The 26980-nt window shown below is 31.2% G+C and overlaps 1 long non-coding RNA gene across 1 annotated transcript in view; it reads left to right on the top strand.

Annotated features, from left to right (window-relative positions):
• LOC116420565 overlaps positions 1–26980 on the top strand; it is a 78569-nt gene that overhangs the window by 10130 nt on the left and 41459 nt on the right. The window contains exon 2 of the long non-coding RNA XR_004230921.1: positions 18839–18968. This is a non-coding gene — a long non-coding RNA (uncharacterized LOC116420565). The remainder of the gene's footprint in view (positions 1–18838; positions 18969–26980) is intronic.

Below are 26980 nucleotides of genomic sequence, written 5' to 3'. Positions count from 1 at the left end.
TAGCTGCCCCTAGTCTTGTATATTAGCATGTATTAGTATTAATTTGAATACTAATTCTGATACTTAGCTATGTCTTTGAGGCAGTCCCTATATTTGTCTTTCTCTTAGTTTTGATAGTTATAAGAATACATTTGATTATAGTACTTACTACTCAAACAATGGAAGAATCATAGTCATAGCTATTGTGGGGGGAAAAAAAGGCTATGGAATAGCCATCTTTTTATCTAATTTGTAAATCTTGGCATGCATATCTTTAAGTCATGAGTTTTTTCTTATGATTCTGGAATAACAGTATAATGTTCCTTACTGTTGAATGATGATATCTATTATGCTGTACTTTATTTGTGCTCTTGGATTTTCAGGTTGTTAAGAGATCACTGAAGTGTCCTTGTTTTTCAACTCACAGGGTTATCGTACGAATCAGATGAGATAGTGAATGTAAAATACTGCAAACTTTAAAGTTCTTTATACATGTGAGTTATTATTACTGTATATTTTTTCTGAACTACTTATATGGTCATTGGTATTCTCATCTCTGTAGTTAAGAAAAATACACAATATATAACTATATACACAAATATACATACACTTACACCCATTTACAAACTACTTTCAAATTTAAATACATTACACATTATATATTGTATATATTCAAAATTATATGTAATGTATTAAAATTTAAGGTGGTCTGTAATGAATTCCCAATTTTTAAAAAAATTTCAGATTAGCAGCCACACATATTTCTTACCTATATATATCAAAAACCAAATTATAGTGGTGACATATGTTTATATCTTAATCTATAGTTACTGTATTACATTGATAGTGCAGTATTTTCTTAGATGTAAATAAATACATGATTTCCTGCTCATTTTCATCAATTAGACTTGGTAGCATTAATTTTATTTTATTTTTGTGACACAAATACCTACCTCATTAACAATTTTTGTCTGGATTTCCTTACTACTATTGTCTAATGAGTGGAGGATTTAGATGGAATTAAGATTAGTGCAGAGAAGAGGGGATTCTGTTAGATTGTATTTGTGGCTACACATATGTTCTTGAAAATGGATTACAGAGTTGGAGGAATTGGAAATGAAACATCCGCACAGATTTATGGGTATTTTATGGACTGAAAAATATTGGTGAATATTGGTTTATGGTGCTCATAGTATTTATTAGTGCATGAAAAATGAAAAGAAAAAAAGAAAAATAGGGAATTTGTCTCAATTTGGGGAAATACACTTGGGATTCTACAAATTCAAAGGATTGCCTAGATTCTCTAAAGAACCTTTGTAGGTATCCTCATTCTACCCTGTATTCACTTAGACCCAAATTAAAAATTGGTAAATAGGGGCTCGTTCTCTTTTATTAAAAATAAAATCACTAATTGCCATCACTAGGATATTAAAAAAAATCATGATGACCATTTCATGTGCTTTCTTGCTTTCTTTTGTTGCTGTGGGAGGTAGAAAGCACTTAAATTCTCTGTTCAGACACAATATGTTTCCATGTCCTTTGCCCTCTCTGGAGTGTTCAAGGAAGAAGAAGAAGAAAAAAGACTTAAAAGTGCTTTGTATTTTATTTTATTTTTGTCTGGTCTTCAGTACTCTGACTTTTTCTTCTTCCTGTCCCACTGATGCATACCAACCCTGCCTCAGGCTGACTTCAGTAACATGAAAAAAAAAATCATGGGCAGAACAAGATCATCATTCAGTGATCTCCTGAATGTACTCTTTTTTTGTGGCTATGCTGGAAGATTTGAAATTTCCTATTTTACTTCTTTTCACCATTTCTAACCATTATAAAATAAAAGTTTTGTGTACTGGCAAATCTGATTCTAATCCAGAATATTTGAATGTTTGCATTTTTAACTCTAATATTTAAAGTAAAATAATATAGTCTCCTTACAAGCAAATATAATAATAGATATTTGTTAATCAAATTTAAAAAATTGTCCATGTGAATACCTTGATTTTTATTGCTAGTTATCTTATGCATCCTACTTGGCAACAGTGTTTTAGTTTGGAAATAAGTTTATTGATATTCCATCACTCATTTATTTCTTGGCATAAAATCATACAATTAAATCAATTCAACAATTTTTACTCATTATTTTTTATGAGGATGGCATAAACACAAAACAAAAAAAAAATGGCATATCTTTTTGGGGAACTTACATTTTAATGAGTTGCAACACAAGTATAGATATGTATAATTCAGAGTAAGGGGTTGAGGATGCAAAGAAGAAAACAAAGACCTCTAGGAATATTTCAAGAAGAGACCACTAATAGGTTGTGTGATCAGGGAAGACTTGATTCAGGACCTAGGATCTGAGCTAGCAAACCTTGAAAGAAGTTAGATACTTGGAAAGGTAAATATGTACCTCTAGGCACAGGGAAGAATTTTCACAAAGTATGAAGTTAGAAGGCAGAACAAAAAGGACACTTTTGTTGGAAAAAGGTGTATGTGAAGCTGAGTTGAAAAAGGCTTTAGAGTTAGATAAGAACTATTTTTCGGGAGTCTCTTGACTGTTTTGGAGTAGCATCAGCATAGACCTGTGCCCAAGGATGATAATGATGATGATGATTTGATAGCTGTATGGAAAAACTGTATCTTATGAATATACTGTTCCACTTATCCAGGTTAAAAAAATTGGTAAGGAGAGCTGGAAATAGGTGTTAGACATATGAATGGAGAAAAAGGGAGAAAAATTGTGTAAAAATTATTCCAGAACAGGTATTTAGGGAGTGAGGAAGAAGGAAGAGTTAAGGATGATACTGAGAATACAACTTTTGGTGACTGAAAGAATAGTGATGTTCCTTAGACAAATAGGTAATTTTGGAGGTATATGTAGAGGGAGAAAGATCTAGCCTAATAGGTTTAGATTTAAGACCAGGAAGTACTTTGGGAATCATCAAGTTTTATCCTTCACTTTATATCTGAGGCTCTTAGATAGATTAAATGGTTTTCCCAAGATGCTACACATAAGAACTGGAAAAGCTAAAATTTGAACCTTGGTCTTCTGATTCAGAATCCTGCTTTGTTTCATCCATACTTTGCTGCATCATTTTCTATGAGTTCAGTTTATCAGAGTTTTATAGATTTCAAATATGAACACTGACATAATAATTCTCATCCTTGTGAGCAGCATAAAAGTTAAAATTTTCACATTATTCATTGTCATTTTGAAATAACATACTGGCAAATAACATATATAAATTGGTTCCACATTTTAAATTTATCATTATATAAAGGTTTAATTTTCACCATCTTTTTGGATAAAATTACGAAGAAATTATAACCATTCATTTAGATCTATCTTTGGGAATCATTTGTTCTTTTGTGAATCATATTAGAATTTCACTAAAATCAGATGTCCATTTTCATCGCTAGAAAATCAGTATTATGAAATTTCCCATATAAAACAAACTTCTAAAGAGAATTGTGATCCTTGAGACATATTGGAATACTTGGTTAAAAAGTAGGAAAATTAACTGAAAAGTCCATTAATTAATTCATGGATGATAAAAATCATTGTATTTATGCATGCATTCATGTATGTACTGATGGCATAATATCTTTTTGGGGAACCTAAACTTTAATGTGTCATATATATGACTATATACTTATTTAATGGAACCTAGAGTTTCAAACTTGGTGATTAGCTAATTCAGTGCTCTCTGTGATACATCTCTCCTGTATAAAATATTCCTATTAAATGTCCTTCTACCTTGTCTGAAAAAGACTTTTTTCCTTTTTTTTTTTGTCAATTGTCTGATGCATGAGACTAAGAGCTGGAATTTGTTCCTATCAAACAACATAAATTGAAAATTCATTTTAAATGTTCAAAATAGTAACTCTGAAAATAAAATTTCCTAATAAGTATCTTATGTCAGCACTTTTCAATCTGCATTTTTCCTTAAGTCTGGTAATATAAGACACTTTGATAGAGCACTGGGGTCTGGATTCAGGATGATATGAGTTTAAATCTGGTCTCATATATTTACTAGCTGTGGGAGTTAGGGAAAATCACTTACCCTCAGCCTCTTCAACTGTAAAATGGTCACAGGGTGAGGATTAAAGAAGATTATATTTTCAAACCTCTTAATACAATTCTTGGCACATACTGGCATTAGAAAATATTATTCCCTTTCCTTCCTCTTCTCCCACCTCATTTTGCTGAACTTTGTGGGAGACCTTGAAATAGTTAAAATATACTTTAACACTCACAATTACATTTAATTTAAAATTTTCATAATTTTCTTTATTATTAATTTCTATTTTAGTATAATTTATAACTGGAAAATTACACAAAGCTGTAGTAATTATATAACAGAATGTAACTTTAATTTTTTATTAAAGAAAAGGTTGCAGATAAACCTGGAACAGAAAAAACAGAAAGAAAATTAGAGAGTAATTTCATTAATAAATGTGGATGCAAAAATTCTAAATAAAATACCAGCCAGGAGATTAAAATAATATGTCACAAAGATAAATGGTAGCCAAGTAGCTTTAAACAAAGAATCCAGGGATTTTTAAGATAAGAAACACCACTGGCATACCTGATAATGTAAAAAACAAAAGTAACAAAATCATATGCTTATATCAATAGAGGGAGAAAACGTTTTTGACAAAGTACAATACTCATTCTTATTAAAAACATGTGAAAGCATAGCATAAATGGATTTTTCCTTAAAATGATGTGTTATCTACCTAACATTATCAACAAGTATTATTTGTAAGGGGAATAACATAGAAGCCTTCCCATAAGATCAGGAATACAACAAAGATGCCCATTAACAACAATATTTTTTAAATATTGTATTATAAATCTTAACAATAGTAATAAAAGAATGTGAAGAAATGGAAGGAATCAGAATGGTCAGTGAGGTAATAAAACAAATGTCTTTTTGCTCAAAATATGATGATATACTTGGAAAATGTTTAGAGTTTCAATTAAAAAGTTAATTGGAATAACAATTTTATCATAGTAGCAGAATATAAAATAAACTTACACAAATTACCAACATTTCTATATATCACCAACAAACTCTGCAAGAAGAGATAGTAAGAGATATCTCATTTTAAATAATTATAGACTATCTAAAATATCTGGAAGTATATTGCTAAGAAAAGCCCAGGATTACATGAATATAATTATAAAACTTTTTTGATACAAATAAAGTCACATTTAAATAATTAGAGAAATATTAATATTGTACGTTGGAGAGCAGAGCCAATATAATGAAAATGATAATTCCACCTAAAGTAATTCACTTAGCCAATGACACCCCAATTAAGTTATTAAAATTATTTTATTGAGCTAAAATAATAAAATTCACTTGGAAGAACAAAAGGTCAAGAATATTAAAGGAATTAATGAACAAAAAGGTAAAGAAAGGAGTTTTAGTAGTATGAGATCTTAAACTGTATTATAAGGCAGTAATTATCAAAACTACCAGATAAGAAATAGAAAGGTGGAATCAGTTGAACATAGTAGACATGCAATACATATTAGAAAATGATTATAATAAATCAAGGATGGATGTGATTAAATGAGCAAAACAAGATGTCATGAAGATTTTAAGAAAAGTTATTGAAATAATAAAATAGTGCAGAGATTAATATCTTGCTTCTGTAGCTTTGAGATGACACCATAGATTCAATTTAAAATATTCTGATCATTGTAATGAGCTAAAGCACAGTATGTAATAATAATAGTTAAGATTTTCTATAGCATTTAACATTTAAAATATCATAATAATAGTATCTTCCTCCCAGGAAGGATTTTTAAGATCAAAATGAGATATTTGTGTGGTGATTTGTGAGCTTTAAAGAGCTATATAATGTTACCTGTCCGTCTATGTATCAATGTTATTAGTATGAAAGTATAATAGATAACAAAGTTCATCTGGAAGAACAAAAGGTCAAAAATTTCAAGGGAATGAAAGAAAAATAATGCCATGAAGGTGACCTAGATGTGCCAGACCTAAAACTGTATTATAAAACAGCTGTCATCAAAAACATTTAGTACTGGCTAAGAAATAGAGTAGTCTATCAGTGAAATAGATTAGGTTCACAGGACAAAATAGTCAGTAACTAGAAAACTAGTGTTTGGGAAACCCAAAGGCCTCATATTTTGGGATAAGAATTCTCTATTTGACAAAAACTGCTGGGAAATTGGAAATTAATATGGCAGAAACTTGGCATTGATCCACACCTAACATCATATACCAAGATAAGGTTGAAGTGGGTTAATGATTTAGACATTAAGAGTGATATTGAAGGAATTGAAACTATTTCTAGTCATATAAAAAGGTGCTCTAAATCATTATTGATTAGAGAAATGAAAATTAAGACAACTCTCAGGTACCACTATACACCTGTCAGATTGGCTAAGATGACAGGAAAATGATGAATGTTGGAGGGAAATGTAGGAAAACTGGGACACTGATATATTGTTGGTGGAACTGTGAACGGATCCAACCATTCTGGAGAGCGATTTGGAACTATGCTCAAAAAGTTATCAAACTGTGCATACCCTTTGATCCAGCATGTTACTACTGGGCTTATATCCCAAAGAAATCTTAAAGAAGGGAAAGGGACCTGTATGTGCCAAAATGTTTGTGGCAGATCTCTTTGTAGTGGCCAGTAACTGGAAAATGAATAGATGCCCATCAGTTGGAGAATGGGTGAATAAATTACGGTATATCAGTGTTGTGAAATGTTATTGTTTTATAAGAAACAATCAGCAGGTTGATTTCAGAAAAGCCTGGAGAGACTTTCATGAACTGATGCTAAATAAAATGAACAGAATCAGGAGATGTACATGTACATGGCAACAAGAAGATTCTTCAATGATCAGTTCTCATGAACATGGCTCTTTTCAACAATGAGATGATTCAGGCCAGTTCCTTGTGATGAAGAGAGTCATTTACACCCAGAAAGAGGACTGTGGGAACTGAGTATGAATCACAACATAGCATTTTTCACTTCTTTTGTGGTTATTTCCTGGAATTTTATTTTTTCTCATTTTTTTTCTTTTTGATCTAATTTTTCTTGTGCCGCAAGATAATTGTGTAAATATGTATGCATGTATTGAATTTACATATATATATATTTTTTTTTCCATGTTTAACATATATTGGATTACTTGCCATCTAGAAGATGAGGTATGGGGAGAGGGGGAAATTGGAACACAAGGTTTTGCAAGGGTCAATGATAAAAAATTATCCTTGCATATATTTTGAAAATAAAAAGTTTCAACAAAAAAAGGAAAAAAATATAATAGAATAAAATATATACTTTTCTCTTTGGACAAGTACTGTCTAAAGAAGGACTTTAAGGAAGAACTTCATTTTCCTCCAAAACCTATCGAAACATGAGAAAATGTTAACGAAAAATGAAGGAATGTTGACTTTTAAGAATATCTTATTACTTTGGATGAGAGTTACTGTGATTTTTCTTGCCTTATTTAATCAAAGTATTTGTTTGAAATTGTAATTTTTTCTGATATCTTTAGTTTTTATATCACATTTATTTCTAAGTGTAGCATTCTGCTACTTAATGAGATTTAAAAAGTAATGAAGAAAAACGTTTGCCAAAACTCACCAGGATATTAACTGTCTAGCATATTCATATTCAAGATATTATAATTTGTGTCAGTATTACATAAAATTAGAAATTGTTTTATAGAAAAATAAGAACTTGAATAGTGGTAGAAAGAAAATAAAAAAAAAAAGGCAAGTTTAATTAGTCATCCAACAAACACTTATTATTTACCTACTACAAACCACGCCCCATTTAGTCCATTAACCTCAAAATCTAAGACAATGTATTCAAAATATTAATTGTATTACCATTTACCAATTATCCATTGTTGGAAGCAATCTCATGGGTCACCTAGACTATTCAGTAACTAACCAGAAATCTTTTATATTACATCCAAGGAAAGCAGTTAGAAAGCCTCTTCCTGAGGACTTTTATTTGATCAGCCCCAAATAATGAAATATATCAATGAATGTAAGGAGTTTTAAAGGATAAAGGAAATACATAAATAGAGAAAACCAGGTTTAGTCTAGCTTTCTTTATAATTCCCCGAGGAAGTATCCAAAACAATCTTTAAAAAAAAATCCCCTCAAAACAGAAAAAAAACAAAAAACAACAACAAAAAAAACCCCAAAACATTAGTTTGGTGAACATGAGGTGTAGTATAGTTTTTATTATCTCTTCCAAATGGAAAACCTTACTAAAGTCCTATTTTGAAATCTTATTATGCACCAGAGGTAACCCCAGGTTCTTGAAATGTATGAACATGACGCAATATTCTGTTATAGCCTACTAAATAGGGAAAAACTCAAAATACATAAGCTTGACAATATATTAGCTCTGTTGTCTGAGGACTAGCCTAGAGAGGTAGAGAATCATTTCCAAAAGGTCTGTTATTATATAATGACTTTTTTTCCCTTTGGCAGAGAGGAAATCATGTCAACTTATGAAACCATGCAGATGTAGTAGGGTCATAATGTATGTTGGTGTGAAGGATGCTGCCACAATGAAATAATAGAGACTGAAACAAAGTACTGAAATTTTTTTCTTCTCATACATTTATGTGTATGATTTGATATGTATACAGATACATGTTCACATGCATGTGTGATATTTGTAAGCATATACATGTATACAATACATATGTATATATATACACACACAGCCAATTCTTGTTATTATATGTTATAGATAGGGCTGTGTTTAGGAATGTATAGTCTATGTAGATATATGGTTAGGAACTTGAGGTGTATGTGTGTGTGTGTCTGTGTGACAATAAAGATCTACAGATATCTATTATTTATCTATATAGCTAGATAATTGTGGGTGGAGAAATTATAACAACTCAAATATAACACTGTCATATATGAAAAGTTTTTATTGTAGACATCTGAAAAAATTTAAAATTTAAGTTGCATACATAATTTCTTTCATTAATGGAATTAATATACAGTAAGTATTTAAAGAGAAGGACAAATTATATAAGAATACTCTTTTAAGATAACCCATTACAAAAAAGGCCAGTGACTTTTCATCATCTGAGAATATTTTAGTGTTGAAAGTTTTTATTAATTAATATAAGCACAGGAAGAAAAGCATTAAAGAAACTGATAACAGGGTATAAATGGGAACTATGTAGAATATAGTTTTATATGAGTTTTTTGTTAGTATTTTGTTGCGATAAGCTTTTATTTTATTAGAACATGTGCACATGGCATTGTACATGCAAAGGTGAACTTAACCATCAAATGTTTTCCTCCTAGTACTTCCTTGAAGTAAAAAACCTTTAACAAAGTTAATTATAACAGCTCTGTAATCACAGTCATACTTTTATGACCCACATGAATCTTCCTGTCCCCACATATGAAATGAGACAATGCAACCATTTTGAATCATTCTAAACTAATTGAAGTGTCAATACAATTTAAAAAAATCAAGCGTCAGATCATTTCACTTATGATAAACAAAGTAAGAAAAACAGTGAACTAATTAGGTGTCAACTTAATTTAACAAATGTTTATTGAATGTTTACTATATCTATAAGCTGTTTTGATCGAGGAGTAAGACAGTTCTTACTCTGAAGGAATTTATAAAGAGTAAATAAATACACAAATAATAACATTGCAAATGGTGTTAATAATAATAAAAATGACTAGCATTTTGTTCAGTTTTTTTTTTTAGTCATGTCTGACTTTATGACCTCATTTGCTTTTTTTTTTTTCCTGGTAGAGATAATTTGGTTTGCTTTTTTTTTTTTCTTCCAGCTCATTTTACAGATGAGTTAACTTGCATAAACAGGGTTAAGTCACTTGCACAGAGTCATGTATCTACTATTGTCTGAGGCCATATTTGAAGTCAGGAATATTAGTCTTCCTGACTCTACACCCAGAACTCTATTGTGTCATTTAGCAGTCCTGATTTGACTAGGGTCCTATAACTATTAAGTATTAGACTCCAGATTTAAACATGTAGATAATCCTGAGTCAAAGTCCAGTACTTTATTTACTGGACTACCTAACTGCCTCTAGTGTCATGTGATGGGATGATTAAGAGGATAGAGTCATCACGTAAGGCAATAGTTTCATTGATGTTTTCATGGAAGTGGGTTACATTGGGCTTGTACTTTGAGGATAGGTACAATTTCAAAAGGCAGAGATGGGGGTAATAATAAGTAGGAGTTATTAATCATTAAGAATTTTATTTAGATAATTTTTCAATGATAGAAAAATATGGGAGAATTATTTCTTAATTTTTGATCATTATCTTTTAGACAAAACTGGGATCCTTAATAATTTTTAATAGTACTATATAACTATAATCTTAATCCCAGATCAGCTAAGAAATGACCAAATAGATATATCTCTCTATAAAAAGATGCTAATTTTTACTAGTTATATATGTGCAATTCTCTTCCTCTTTCTTTTCTCTACCCACCCTTGATTCTTTGCCTTATGCCTTTCTAATTATAGCATATTATCTTAGGTACAAAATCTTATTGTGGTACTTTAGAAGAAACTGGTTGCCACATATCATTGTAGTGGTGATGATTACCTAGAATTAACTATGTAAGTTCAATTAAGTATTCCAGATTGATTGTGATAGGTGCATGCACGAATTATTCTTTCCAGATCTTTGCTGTTGAAAAAAAGACTTTTTTGTTCATGCAGAAAAGGAGAGAGAAAAAGTATTGTGCCATCAAGTCCTTTTGGAATTAGAAAATAATGAAAATTCAAGTGACACTCCAAAATCATGAACCATGTTTCATTTTGTAGAAAGCCGTTTTATTTCTGTTTTATTATACTACTCTTCTGGTGCCTTAAGGCCCTCTATCTAGCTTCTTTTATTACCTGAGTAGTTCCATGATTAGGTTTAAATAAATTGACTAACTTATGCAGAAATATTTTATTATTTTAGGGATAGCTGGACATTATTCCTCTTAGATTGTAGGGCAAAGAGTTTTCGAAGTGAATGTAGTCTCTGCCTTAACAGTAAAGTCAGCAGTGTCAGATGATATTTGAAGATAACTTTTTGCCATGGCCTTGTCAACTTCTGTAAAACCACAAACACACACAGATATGTACAAAGTACAATATTTTTACTAGAAAGTTTCACATTATTAATATTTATTTAGAGTTTTCCAAGTAGAATCTCAACAAGAACTGCAGTAAAAAAAAATGCTAAGCTTTTCACACTTAAAAAAAAAACACTCAAAAACACCCCCAACCCAGTCTTATGACAAAAGTTGAAAATAATCACTTTTTTATAAAGTTATTTCTATGAGGAATATTTTCAAATTGCAGAAGTATAATCATGTAACAGCTTCAGCTTCTTTAAAATAAAACATTGTACTTGGAGTAGGATAGGAAACAATTTATTTGCTATTAAGAAGTCATATTTTTATTCTTTTTAAATATGATTGAAAATGTATTTGTATTGCTTTTAACTTTTTTCCTCTGGAAATTTATTTCTTGATATTTTAAAATGACTTCAAATTTATCTGTTTTTATTAATAGCAGTAGTACTCTCTGTATAAATCAAGATACCTTACTTATTTTCTTTTCCTTTGTATATGAAAGCAATAAGATTGTTAATGTGGAGGAACTTGGATGAGCAATTTTGAACTTAGAATCACATTTTAACATCTACTCTTCCAACTGACTGCTATATCTCTGGGGTATTTTGCACCTTTATGACTAAACCATGCTAGGCCCTGGATATGTAAAAAGGGATAGTTCAGTAAAATATACAAATTAAGAATCCCTATTAGAAAGTCACATACAATTAATGCCTTGACTTTTCTAACTCTTAACTAAAAATCTCTGTAACTAGGCTTCTTTTTTTTATTCAAGTGAAATGGATCTCTTCAAAGTTCACTTAATTCCCAATTTGACCTTTTCTCAATCTTCACTTTCCTTAAACTCCCAGCAATATCTGGCATGGTCAGTTACCTCCTACTGTATATTTTCTTTTCTTAAGGTTTTTAATGACACTATTCTCTTCTGGGTTTTCTCCAATCTGGCTGAATGTTTCTCATCAAGTTCCCTTTCTCCTTCTTCATCCATATCATATAGACTAACAATGTATGTCTCTCAACGGCCTTTCCTAGATGCCTTCTCTTTTTGCTTGCTATATGTTACTTTGCTTAGTAAACTCATCAGTTCTCATATTACCATGTCTATGTGAATGAATCCCAAACCTATATATCTAGCTCTTATATTCTGAGTTAAAATGCATCTCTAGTTGCCTCTTGAACATCTCAAATTAGCTAACCCATAAAGGGGCATCTCAAGCTCATCATCTAAAACATGATTAATTATCCTTCCTCCCACCATATACTTCACTATTTTTAACTTCCTTATTACCATCAAAAGTACCACCATTCTCCCCATTACCCAAGCCTATAACTTCATTATTTATCCTAACCTCAATATAATCCTCTTCATTCTCAGAGTTCAAGGAGAGAATATGGTAAATAGCAGAAAAAATAATTTTAATATCACGTAGCCCCAGTCAGGATTATATATAATATTTAGCTCTATTATAGGCAAGGACCAGGAAGTTTAGAACTTGATTTTCTGGAAAGCAAATGATATAGCTTTACAGCCAAGAATTATCTACCCTGTAAAACTGACTATAAACTTATAAAGGGAAAAATTTATATTTAATGAAATAGAAGACTTTCAAACATTTGTAATTGGAAGACCAGAGTCTTGGAAAATCTGATATTCAAACACAGTTCAAAAACATAAAAAGGTAAATGTGAAAGAAAAAATTATAATGATACCACAATATTAAACTATTTGTATTCCCAAATGGGAAGATGATAAATTTAACTTAAATGTTATTATTGTTAGCATATTTAGAAAGACTCTACTCAGAGGAAATATAATCTATTGTGTTTGATGATCTCAGAAGAAGAATGGAAGCTAAAGAAAGAAGAATGCATTTGGAGAAGAGGGAAGGGAGAGGAAGAATAGGAAAAATTGATTCCACACTAAAAAAGACATGCGGGGAAGGTCTTTTCCAGTAGGAGGGATAGAGGATAGAGGATAGAGCAATTCTTGAATCTTATTCTCATTTGAATTGGTTCAAGAAAAAAAAAGTATATAAACATACAGTTGGTTTTAGAAATTTATTCTACCCAACTTGGAAAGAAGGAAGGAAGAGACTAAAACAAAAGAAGAAGGTGATAAAAGCAAGGGAAGATTAAGGGAGGTAAGTGTCAAAGGCTGGATTTGAACTCTACTTGTTCTGACTCCAAGGCTAGTACTCTATCCACTACACCACCCAGACCAACCCCCCAGAAAGAGAGAAAATAGAACTCTAGTATCTTTAGTCTATGATCTCAAATCTTTGTAAGCGAAAGAGTTCTGACACTTTGAAGACAATTTCCCATATTTTGTATGATGGTGTCCTAACTATTTTTGCGCCCCTAGCATAACTTACACTTCTCTCCTGAATTTTGTCTTATTTATTCAGCTGTCATTTACATGCTGATAGAACTTCGTAGTACTGAAAAAAAGAGGTTTGCAAGGCTTACCATAGAAATAAATTAACTGTCCTAAAGCATTGTAGGAACCTGTGATTTTTTCTGTCCCCTCTGTGCCTAATATCAAGTGAATTGTGGCATCTCTTTTTAGCCATTTATTATATTAATGACAAGACTTTTCATATCATCCTGAACTCAAGAGTTGAGATTTCTTTGAATATTATGAACACAAATTTTGAATGTTGCTAATATGAAGTGTGACATAGAGCAAAATTTAAAGCATACAAACTCCTAACTAATAACCTTCAGGTTAATTAATTGAACTCTCTCTACATGATTTCTTCCATTTGGGTGTCAAATTGTTGTATTAGGCTTTTCTAGCATTCAGTGAGTGTTTGCAATCAAATGTAGAAAAAAGGAACTGAGCTATAGCATAAATTTCTATTTTTCTTTTTTGTAATCCAAAAATAATCCTCATGGGCATCATGTACATGCAACTAACTCCCTCCTATATTTATTTTCTAGAGACTAAGTTGAGTTTCCTTTTTAAAAAGCTCTGTGATAAAATTCAATCGCTAAATATTTATTGAACATCCATAATAAAAAGTTACAGTATTTGGTATTGTTTAGAATACAAAGATGTACAAGACAAAGTCCCTGCACTCCAGTAGCTTATAGATTAGTAAAGGATTATACAAGTAAACTAAGATTGTTTTTCATATTAATCAGTATATAAAAACCATATAAATAATATAAAATACAAGATACAGGACCATAGAGGAAGATAATACTACTCAACTGTTTTGTATATCATTTTCTTGCTCCTGGAAAAGTAAGGGATCTATTAAAAAATTATGTGATCCAGTGAACACTTTTGGCCATATAAATTAGGGAACATGTAATGGAAAAAATGGTATATGTATGAGTCCTTGAAGTTACATGTAGAAGATTGTTAGATGGAGATGAATGAGAGAAGACAGGCTTTAAGTTTAAGGGAATGACATGGAAAAAAATTTTGAGGCAGGAAAGAATAGTGTATGTTCAGGGAATAATGAATGATATAGATCCCTTTCTTGGGAATTAAATATATTAAGACTAGAAACTTAGACTGGGGCCAAATTGCAGAACGTCTTGGAAGACAGGTTAAGGATTCTAGATATTTTTCAGGGAAGTTGAGGAGATATCAGAGATTTTTCTTTTTTTTTTTTTTTTAGTAGAGGAGTGACATTCATAGCAACATGTATTATTTTGGATGCATGCACACATACACATGTATGCACAGACATATATATATATATATATATATATATAAACATACACATGCATATATTTGGATTTTGAGCTGAGAGGAGAGGAGGTGGTCCAGAAGCCAGGAGACCATGTAAAAGATTACTGAAATAGTTCAGATATGAAGTGATTATAGTTTAAATTAGTACAATAATGAGAAAATAAAGCAAAGACCTGCTAAAGTAATTTTATGTACATATCTTTATATATGTATCTTTTTTGATGAGAATTAGCTAATTATTAAGAAGAAGATAAAAATTAGGAATTGGAAAGAGAAGAAGGATCATTGAAGTTGAGAGTTGTCAGAAGAACAAAGAAGAATTTGACAAGGCAAATTCACAGAGAAAATAGTGGTGGTTAGTATCAATTATTGGTTGAAATAGAGGAAAATTAAAGAGGCCAAACCAATTATTATTAAGCATTTTAATAAGTCATGTTGCCAGGTCACCTGCTAAAAGTGATGGAAATAGACATTGGATTTGATGCTTAAATACCATAATAGGTACTATAGGTATTTATACATAGAGACAAAACACATGTGTACATGTGCATATGTGCATATGTACACATACAGTTGCTACTTTTCTCCAGAAATTCAGACTTATATTTACAAGCATGTATTTGATATTTTATCTTGACCTGGCTGATTTTTTAAAATTAAACATGAAAAAATATTTTTTCTCAAATTGAGCTCATTTTAGCTTGTACATTATTGTTAACAATGAATTGAAAGTTCACAAAATCCTTTCTTCACTAAAGCCAGGGGAAATAATGCTAGTATTAATAGTCCATATTTTATAGAAAGGTTAAGAAATTAGTCCAAAGCTATCCAGGCATTTCAGTCCTTATGCTAGAATCCTCTTCCTCTTCATCTCCATAGTCTCTGTTTTGGTCTCTATCTCTGTCTTTCTGTCTCTATCTCTGTCTTTCAGTCTCTGTCTTAGTTTCTGTGTGTGTATGTGTCCGTGTGTCTGTGTTTCTCTGTCTCTTCCTCCCCTCCTCGTGCACCACACAAATGCATATCCATACAGACATTACATATACTCTTGCTGGCAGAAATTTGAATTAAACTTTAGTGCCAAGTTCAATTGACATGTTTTCTATTAATAGTTTCTTCGGTAATGGTGACCAAACAATTGTCCAGAAGTAGTGAAAAAAAAAAAAAAAAAGCAAACTCCTTTCTTAAACGAGTGAATGAAAGGTATAATTCTTCTATTAAACAGTAATGTAGAAAAAAGTGTTGTTGTCAGCTGAAATTTGAAATTTAGTTAAGATGAATAAATGAAGGAACCACCCTCTGGAAAACATTGAAAGATATCTGCAGGGGAATGGGCTGATAGAACAGACACAGAATATTGAAATGAATAAGATTGATAAGGGAACATTGTGATAGTAAGAAGGTTGAGCCAGGAGTTGCTAATGGGGATGAAGGAAGTATAAAGTTTCCAGGTAGGCCACAGTTATATATTTAGAAGAGAAATAAAAATGAGTCTTTAATTGTCTTCTTTGAAGAAATAGCTATTATGTGGTCATTACAAATTATATTGTAATTATATTATGTTAATTATATTTCTTATATTAATGATAAGAAGAAGGAGAATTATAGGTAAAATAGGAGGAAGTGTTGATTGACTTCTACTCCAGTGATCCAAATGAAATGTTAATGAGGGACAATATTGATTAGGAGTCAATGGGAGATGACCTTCAATATTTTGAAGTAGGGAAGGGGCAGACTTGAACATGACTACAGTCAGGAAGGTTAGACTTTATCTTGTTCCTATGCTACAGCCAGGAAAGTTATACTTTCTTTATCTTGTTCCTATTCTGTGTTTAGCCTTTTGTTCAGAATTACATAGCATGGAAAAGTGGATTTGAAATTATTTTGAATAGATGTAGACTCTGCTGATAGAAAGTGCTTCTTGAAGGCTTAACCCTTTTTTTCTTATAATATAATCAAAATATGAAAGTTGTGTTTTAAAAAATAATTTTATGCATTGTTTTCCTTTTAGCAGATAGCACACGAAGCTGTTTTTCTCTCTAGTATTTTCTCTTCAGTTTAGTTCTAAAGAATATTCTATGGATAAAGCAATTCATATTGTCAGCAATTTCATAAAATGTAAGAAAAAGGCTAGAAAAAGGGAAAAGCCGTTAAGATATTTCCCCTTGCCTCTAAATGTCACTATATCATTCATCTTCTAGAAGGAAAAAAAAAAAGATAATTTTGGAGAAATTTGGACTAATCATTATTCTTCACTCAAAATGTCCAATCTGTTAACAAAAGATGCTACTATAACATCTTCTAGAACCTAATATTTCCTCTGAACCTCTTTTATACTCCTTTGAAAGTTATCATCTCTATTTGTCATTATGACAAAATATTATAATCTTCTGATTTCCTATCATGAAAAAGATGAAGATCTTATTTTTAGAAGTAATTACTTAAATGAGTAGAAGACCTGGAATCTTATGAACATAGTTTGAATATGGACCTCATATAGGCTTATGTTGTAGATGACTTTCTGTTATCCCCACGTTCATCTACAATTACTGCTATGTAAGAATAAGGGCTCAAAATATACTGTATCATTTTTGGGTATCTAGGAATTGACAAATCCACCAACTTTAACCAACCTGCTCCTGGATCAGCTGCCACAGGAAGCAGTCATGATTCACTGCAGTCAACAGCAATGCACACAAAACAGTGAAGCTACACAAAGAAATATGAAAGGGTCTTGATATTATGGGGAAATGGAGGCCATCTTAGTTGAAGGGCAAGATGTGTAGTATTGATAATAGCGAGACTAAAGATTCAAATCACAAAACACATGGGAAACAGTTTTTTTTAAAAGACTAACTGGTAAAAAGCATTGGGTTTGCAGTTGGAAGATGGGGTTTGAATTCCATTTCTGTTACATGATGTATATATATATATATATATATATTTTTTTTTTTCTTTTTCTTCATGTAGTCACTTTACATCTCTTGGTCTCATTTTCCTGATCCATTAAAGTGTTAGGTGTGGCTAGATGGTACCATGTACCTCTAAGGCTATAATACTATTTTCAACCATTTCATCTTAGATAACTAAGCCAAAACACAGAGAGCTGAATGGCTTCCAACTGAATACTTCTGAGGAGCAAGTTATGGGTAATGACCATCTATAAATGGTTCCCATGTTGATTCTTATAGACTATAGATTGCAGTATGAATGCTTTTGATGTTGGCCAAGGGGTAGAGAGGGGAAATCATGATTGACAGGTAGAGAAAGGATACTTTTTCCATTAGTGCCCAAGTGCTGATTGATAAGGACCTAACTGACTCAGGACCATGGATAGCAACAAGTCCTGTGGCTTGATTTAAACAGTCCTGCTTTTAAAATACAGTCAGTCTTCAACTTTTCCTAGAACAACAATTCCTAGAAAACGACATGAAAGAAAACAGTTTGAATGTCATTATGTTGAACTTATGGGAAATAAGGGGTTAGATTTGCATGGTTACCTCAAATAAAAATCTTTTACTAGAGATTGCTAAAAATATACTCTTCTGTATACAATTCTTTATAACAAAATATTGATTGTGATAATATATCCTTTTCATAACATAGTAACTATGAAATAATCCATAAAAATGCAGTATTTAAAATAAAATTGGTAACATGCAAAACATTTTTTCTTACTAGTAATTCCCTAGAATTTCTTTGACTTTTTGTGCTAACATTTTGATAAAAAAATCAATTTCAGACCATATTCACTATTCATAACATATAAAATTTACCATAACATAAATACTGTACAGCAAATAAAACTATTAAAAATATTTTAAAACTTGAATATTGACTTCTATTATGTTAGATAGTTGTTGAGGGTGTTGTACTATACTATATATTTCTATAAGGCTCTCTAGTTGCCTTTTGAAAACCAAAGGAGAGATTGCTGGAATTTTATTGCTGCTATTAGAATACACCAAGATTGTAAAGGTCTCAACATCACCTCTTAAACTCTGTCTTTTAAGGCTAATGGATGACGTTGGAGATAGTGAAGGACATACCTGTGAAATACCCATGAAATAATCTGTCAGTGATGTCTGCTTCCTGAACTGTTTGAGATTATTAAGGATCTCTGAGTATGGGAGCATAGAAGAGGTGAGTTGATATGTAACCTTCCTTTGAGAAATGATCCATTTGGATCCCTATTCTATTTCAATCAGTATTAATCATTTTTACAGTTTATATAAATAATATAGAGATGATTAGATAAGACAGGTAATTTTAGTAGACCTCAAACTTTAATCCCAACAATTATTATGTGTTTACCAGCCACAAGAATGCTGACAAAAATATCTCCATACTGTTGTGCTCAAATTCTGTGTCCAAATTCCATTAGTGCCCAAGTGCTGATTGATAAGGACCTAACTGCATGGGTTGGCTGCATTTATTCCTTGTAAAGTCCCCCAACTTATTTTTGCACCTCCAGATTACCCACTCTAGGATGAGAAGGAGAACATCTTATGACCATCCTATCACCACTTAAGTCACCAGAGATGACTTCTGCCTTGCCCATCTTATGACCAGTTAGTCATCTTTCATCCAACTCTTGACTCCCTAGCTAATTTGTTTAGCTAATGCATCATTTTTTGTTTCTCTAAAGAAGATATGTCAACCAGTGAGATTTTGTATTTTATGTAGCCACTCCAGAGCACTCAGGTATTGAATCTGACATCAAATCCTGTCAAAACAAGGTCTTGGGGACCAGGAGCATCTCAGATCATGAGGAAAATGTAAGGATCACTTCATTAGAAAGGGCCATGGACACTAAATAACTGCTATTGATTTGGAGTTCTGCCTCAGTGACTTTATTTCCAGATAGGACAATTTCAGACCTTTTATTCAATAGATTGAATGGGCAATTTCAATTAATTTTTAAAAATTTAAACATATCTAATGCAGGATTTATTTTGTTTTAACTTGTCTTCTCAGTAGGTGAGGGACATAGGAGGAATATGATTTGGAATTGAAATTAAATAAAATGGAATATATTTTTAAAACAAATTACTAACTATTCAGTCAATGGTTAAGAATTTAGAGAATTTAATAAAAAGGATAATGCTAAATCCTCAACATTTAAATGGTTTAACTTTAGCAATTTTAAGTACTAACATTTTATTAGTAATTTTATTTTTACTTTCCCATTGTCAACCTCATACATTTGTAGCTTGAGGCTACAATTGAGGATGGAATTGGCAGCCTTGACTTCGTTAGTCAGCTGGTCTGGCTAGGGTAATAACGGCTGCAATCATGCCAGCAGGAAGCTTATCTAATGCTAAACCCTATCACTGAAAATCTTTTCAGTGGGCTTATAGTGCGAAAGAATTGCACTATACTTTGGAGGCATAATTGTTACAAAAAGCTAGAGTTTTAACAGCAAACAATGAAAATATGTATTAACGAATGGGCAAACAAGACCAGTGAAGCTCCTTGTAGGATATCAGCTATTCCACAAACTTGTGCATATCCTGTTTCATTTTTTCCTCTGCTGCACATAGCCACAAATGTATGCGGTATTTTATGAGTTATTTTAATGTACATCTCTCTAATTTGACTTAGAGTGGTTTTATATATATATATAGCTATTGATAGCTTGGATTTCTTCTGAGAACTTCATATTTATATCATTTTGGGAAAGGCTCTTATTCTTATAAATTTACTCAGTTCTGTACATTATTTTAGAACTGAAATGTTTATCAGAGAAACATGGTGTAAGGATTTTTTCCTATTTTCCTGCCATGTTTTACATTTTGGCTCTGTTAGTTTTGTCTGTACAGAGATTTAAAAAAATAATTGAAATTGCTCATTCAACCTACTGAGAACTTTTCTATCTTTTGTTTGGTATAAAACTCTTCCCTTCATATTTGTGACATTTTCTTATATGTTCCTCTAATTTGTTTATGATATATTCTCAATGACAATATCATAAATATAGTAATAATGACTGTATCCAAATTTACCCATTTGGTGCATATCTTGGTATAAGGTTTCAAATTTAAGTTTCTGCAAGAATACTTTCTATTTTCCTAATTTAAAAAAATAGTTGAGTTTGAGCAAGGATCTTTGGGTTTATAAGTTCTAGGATACAACTTTGCTTGTTTGCTTTTATATATTGTACACCTAATCTATTCCGTGGATCAAACCACTCTTTTCTTCCCAGTACTGTATTTTTTTTTTAAATCATCATGGCCTTGAGGAACAGTTTGAGTTCTAGTATTGTTAAACCTCTTCATTCTTGTTATTTTTCATTAATTATTTGATATTTTCTTTTATTTATATAGATGAATTATTTTATTTTTTTCTCAGTCTATGAATCAGTTCTTTGGTAGTTTAACTAGTATGACATTGAATAAGTAAATTTAGATAGTATTGGAATTTTATCATATTGAGTCAATCTATCCAGAAACAATGACTATTTCTCTAATTATTTAAATCTCTCTTTGTATAAAGAATGCTTTATAATTATGCTCATATAGTTCCTGTATGTGTATTAGGAAGTAGACTCCCAAGTAGTTTATGCTGTCTGCAAGCTATTTTAAATGGATTTCTCTGTCTCGTCCTGTTGTATTTTGTTAATAATGTACAGAAATGATGATAATTTATGTAGATTTATTTTTAAAAGTGAAATCTTTGCTGAAGTTAATTATTTCCATTAAATTTTTAGTTAACTCTGGGGTTCTTTAAATAAGTCTCTTTGCCTGTGGTTATTTCTTTTACTAAATATTTAAAGAATAGTTAATTCCAATATTACATAAACTTTTGGAAAATAGAAGAAAGGGTCCTATTAAATTCCTTCTAATGTATATATGAGAGTTTGATACTAGGGAGATCCAAAACATAAGGGAAACTATAAATCAATATCCTTAATGAATATTGATGCAAAAGTTTTAAATCAAATTTTATTAATCAAACTATAGCAACATATTACATAGATCATATAAAATGACAAGGCTATTTTATGCAAGGAATGCAGGGCTGCTTCTAAATTAGGAAACCTGTCAATATGATTGACAATATTAATAAAAATAATATGATTGTGACTATAAATGCAGGAAAAAACTATTGACTATACAATACCTATTCATATTAAAAACAGTAGAAAGCATGGGAATAAATGAAATTTTTAAAAAATGATGAATAGTACCCATCTAAAGTACAAAGAATCAACATTATCTGTTATGAGAATAAGCTAGATACTTTTCTAAGAAGATTAGGGGTAAAGCAAGGATGTCTTTTTTTCACCATTACTATTTTATATTGTTCTAGGAATGCTAACTATAGCAAAAAGGCAAAAAAACCTCACTGACTTTTTTCCTTTTGGATTTATTGATCAGAATTAGGTGTGGCACATTTTTTATATTTTTGTAGGGAGCTTTGTTGAGACAGCTAATTTACACTTATTTCTACTTTGTCATTTTGACTACTTGTTTGCATAGTTTACAGCAAAGAAGTATCTATTTTTTAGACAACTTGATGTCCTGCAGCTAATACATACTTCATTGGACCCCTGTATTGAAAAAAAAAGAAATATCAGTAATTTGTAAAATGCTATGTTATTTAATCAGTTTCTCAAGAAGATTTTATTACGTGACTATTCTGTCCAGAGGTTGTATTAGGTAGTATACATACAAAGATTAAAAACAAAACAATACATTATCTTAAGAACCTTACATTCTTGATTACTGATATGATGTGTTGTCTGATGATGAGCTCAGATATTGTTGTCACTATGGTGGCAGCAGGACAATGAATTTCTCAGGCAAAATAACTCATAAATATCACCTATGGAGGAAACAGGGATCAGTGATCTCTGTATTTTTTGAAGTTATGATCTATTTCAATGAGATAATAATTTTTTGACATGTAAATGTTGTATTAGTGTTTCCCCTTTTTTAGGGGGAGGCATATATAGCCTAGGTGGCCAATTAAAGATTCATGTAAAAGGTATTGTTTGAAGTAATCTTTGAAGGAGACTAAAGATCTGATGACATAGAGAAGGAAGGATGTTTTTCAAGGGAGATAGACAACTTGTGCAAAGCATAGAGAGAAGATAAGTGAGTATTGTTTGTTAATCATGTCAATAAAAGTCCTTGGACTGGATAGTAGAATGCATGAAGAAGAATATTGAATAACAACATTAGAAAGATAAGTTGTAGACAGTCTATAAAAGGCTTTAAATGTCATGCAGAATATTTTTTTATTTTAAACTTAGAGATAAAGTGAGTTATTGCTTTTATTGAGAAAGGAAAGTTACATAGTGAGACCTCTTTAGGAAGGTTCTTTTGATGAGATATAAAGAGGATGGATTAAAGAAAATGAAAATGTTGACAAAGCAATAGTAATTAGAATGTCAGTTAGTAATTGACTATTAGTAAGTCTATGTGAAAGTGATAAGAACCTAAACTTTGTGAATAAGATAGTAATGTAAGTGTCCTCTGACAGAACAGAGAAAAAGTCAACATGTTGGGAGCTATGATTTTGAATAGACGTGGACTTAGAATTTATTTTCCACTTTGAGTACTACTTTAGCAGTTCTAAGTATGAAAGGGAATGTTCCAGGTCCTGCTTGAAACTCAATTGTGATAGTGATTTCTCATTACTAATAGTAGTGACACCTAAGGCATATAAAAATGGGGAATGCTGTGAATTAATGTAGCATATTCAATATGCTACATATCAAACATATTTAGATAGAAAGGTTCTGGGAAAATTGGAAAATAGTATGGCAGAAACTAGGTATTGATCAATTGCTAATACTCTATATCAAGATAAGTTTGAAATGGGTTCATGATTTAGATATAAAGAGTAATAATATAAGCAAATTAGAAAAAAAAACAAAGGATAGTCTACCTTTCATATCTGTGGAGAAGGAAAAAAAATTGTGGCCAAAGAACTTAGATTGCATTATGAAATGTAAAATATATAGTTTTGATTATATTAAATTAAATCTTTTTATACAAATAAAACCAATGCAGACAAGATTAGAAGGGAAATATAAAACTGGGAAAATGTTTACTTTTTTCTGATAAAGGGTTCTTATAAAAGCCTCATTTCCCAAATATATAGAGAATGTACTCAAATTTATAAAAATACAAGCCTGTATTGATAAATTGTCAAAGGATATGAACACAATTTTCAAAGATGAAGAAATTAAAAATTATTTCTAGCCTTATTAAAAAATGCTCTAAATCACTATTGATCAGAGAAATTCAAATTAGGACAACTCTGATGTACCACTACACACCTCTCACTCAGATTGACTAAGATGACAGGAAAAGATAATGACAACTGTTGGAAGGGATGTGGGAAAATTGGAACACAAATATTATTAATGGAGCTGTGAATTGATTCAACCAAGGAGATCAATATGGAATTACACCCAAAGGGCTATCCAACTGTGCATAGTTTACTTTGATCCAGCAATGTCTCTACTAGGCCTGTTTCCCAAAAAGATCATTAAAAAGGGAAAAGGACCCACATGTGCAAAAACTTTTTGTAGTGGAAACTGAGTGCATATCCATCAGTTGGAGAATGGCTGAATAAGCTATGGCATATAAATGTTATGGAATATTACTTTTCTTTAAGGAATGATTAGCAGAATGATTTCAAAAGGCCCGGAGAGACTTAAATGAACTGATGCCAAGTGAAGTGAATAGAACCAAAAGAACATTGTATATAGCAACAACGTTATGTATGATCAATTCTGATGCATGTGGTTCTTTTCAATAATCAGGTGATTCGGGCAAATTCCAATAGACTTGTGATGGAGAGAGTGAGTCATTTGCATCCAGAAGGACTATGGGTACTGATCGCAATAAAGCATTTTCACTTTTTTGTTATTGTTTGCTTATTTTTTGTTTTTTTGCACTATGATAATTGTGGAAATTTGCATAAAAGAATTATACATGTTTAACATTTATTGGATTACTTCCTGTTTAGGAGAGAGGGTAGAAGAAAGCTAGGGAGAAAAAATTTGTGACACAAGGTTTTGCAAGGGTGAATGTTGAAAACTATCTTTGCATATATTTTGAAATAAAAAGCTATTATTTAAAAAAAGATAGGTTAAGGTTTCAAAGATCAAACACTCAATTAACAGTGTTGACTTCCCTTTTGATAATATTTTTTTCTCAGGATATGCAGTTTACTGTGGAATTATGAAGTATGTGATATCATTAATAACTCATATTTTTAAGATTTGTGAAAAGCCTAAGATAAAATCTCCGGCAATATGATAGTCAAATTCTGGAACTCTCAGGTCAAGGAGAAAATATTGCAAGCATCCAGTAAGAACTATTTCAAATATAATGGAACCATAATAAGGATAACATAAAGTTTAACAATTTATACATTAAAGGATCAGAGAGCTTGGATTATATTACAGAAAGCAATGGAGCTAAGATCACAACCAAGAATTACCTATCCACCAAAACTGAATATAATCCTTCAAAGGAAAAGGCACATATTCAGTGAACTTAGAAGACTCTGAAGCATTTGTGATAAAAAATACCAGAGCTGAATAGAAAATTTGACTTTCAAATATAGGACTTAGGAGAAGAATAAGGGGAATAATCAGGAAAAGGAAATCCTAAGGGACTTAAAAGTATAGTTTAATCATGTTCATTCCTACATGGGAGGAAGATACTTGAAACTCATAAAAACTCATTTTTATGTCAATGAGGAGTGTATACAGAGGACACAGTTTTAAGTTGAATATGAGATGATATCTAAAAAATTTAAGGAGTGAGAGGGCAATGTACTGGGAGAAAGGGAAAGGGAGAAATGGAATGGTGTAAATTATCTGCCATAAAAGAGGCAAGAAAAAGCTTTTATAGTGGAGAAGAAGACGAGGAAAGCAAGGGGAGTCAGTGAACCTTACTCTCATCAGATTTGTCTCAAAGAGGAAATATTCAGTCAATATGGGCATAGAAATCTATCTTTCCCTGCAGGAAAGTAAGAGAGGAAAGGAATGCAAAAAGGGAGGAGGGTTATAGAGGAGAGGGCATAGTGAGGAAGGGAGAAGTCAGAAGCAATATATTTGAGGAAGGAGAGAGAGAATAGTACTACACAGATGAGAAAAGCTATAGGAATTGTGAAAAAAATTTTGAAGTAGGTTTCTTTGATGAAGACTTCATTTCTCAAGAGTATAGAGAACTGAATCAATTTATTTTAAAAAGGGCCATTTCCTACTTGATAAATGATCAAAAGATATGATCTATATCTAAAAGGCTATTAAATCATACATATCTTTAGACCCAATGATACCTCTCATAGGCAAACATCCCAAAAAAGATTAAAAAAAAAGAAAATGACTTATATGTACAAAAATATTTATAGCAGCTCTTTTCTCAGAGAAAGAATTGAAAATTAAGGGGATTCCCATCAATTGGGGAACGGATGAATAAAGTGTGTTATGTGACTATGATGAAATACTATTGTTCTATAAGAAATAATAAGCAGGATGCTTGCAGAAAAACCTGAGAGCCCTCCATGAGCTCATGCAAAGTAAATTGTGCCATATACAAAGTAATTGTAATGTTGTAGAATGATCCACTATGAATGACTTTGTTATTCTCAGCAATACAACAACATAGGACTATTCTGAAGTGTTTAAAATGAAAAATGCTATCCATGCTCAGAGAAAGAACTGATTGTGTTTAAATACAGATTGAAGCACACTTTGATTTTTTTAAAATTTTATTTTTCTTGAGGGTTTTTTGGGGGGGTTTTTTGTTTGTTTTGCAGCATGACTTTTATGGAAATGTTTTGCATAACTTCACATGTATCTTCTTAATAGGGAGATGGTACAAAGGAAAGGAAAGAATCTGTAACTCAAAAGTTTTAACAAATGTAAATATATATATATATATATTATATATGTAATGTGTATATATATATATATATATATATGTAAAGTATTTTTCTATGAGATAGGAAGTATAACTGTTATCTGCCTTTCTCATTTACCCTGTTAAAAACTGTGTTTAAATGACTCCTCTGGTTAAATGGCTTCAGTGTTTGAATCTAAGTCCTAAGTCTTTTGATAATTCTGATTAACTTAGAAGTTTTATGAAATATATCATCTCTGAAGGAAAAAATTGGGAGGATTTGAC

This window comes from Sarcophilus harrisii, chromosome 1 (genome assembly GCF_902635505.1).
Source record: "Sarcophilus harrisii chromosome 1, mSarHar1.11, whole genome shotgun sequence".
NCBI classification, from domain to species: Eukaryota; Metazoa; Chordata; class Mammalia; order Dasyuromorphia; family Dasyuridae; genus Sarcophilus; species Sarcophilus harrisii.
The sequence above is the reverse complement of the archived record's forward strand: the minus strand, read 5'-3'. Positions and strand labels throughout refer to the sequence as shown.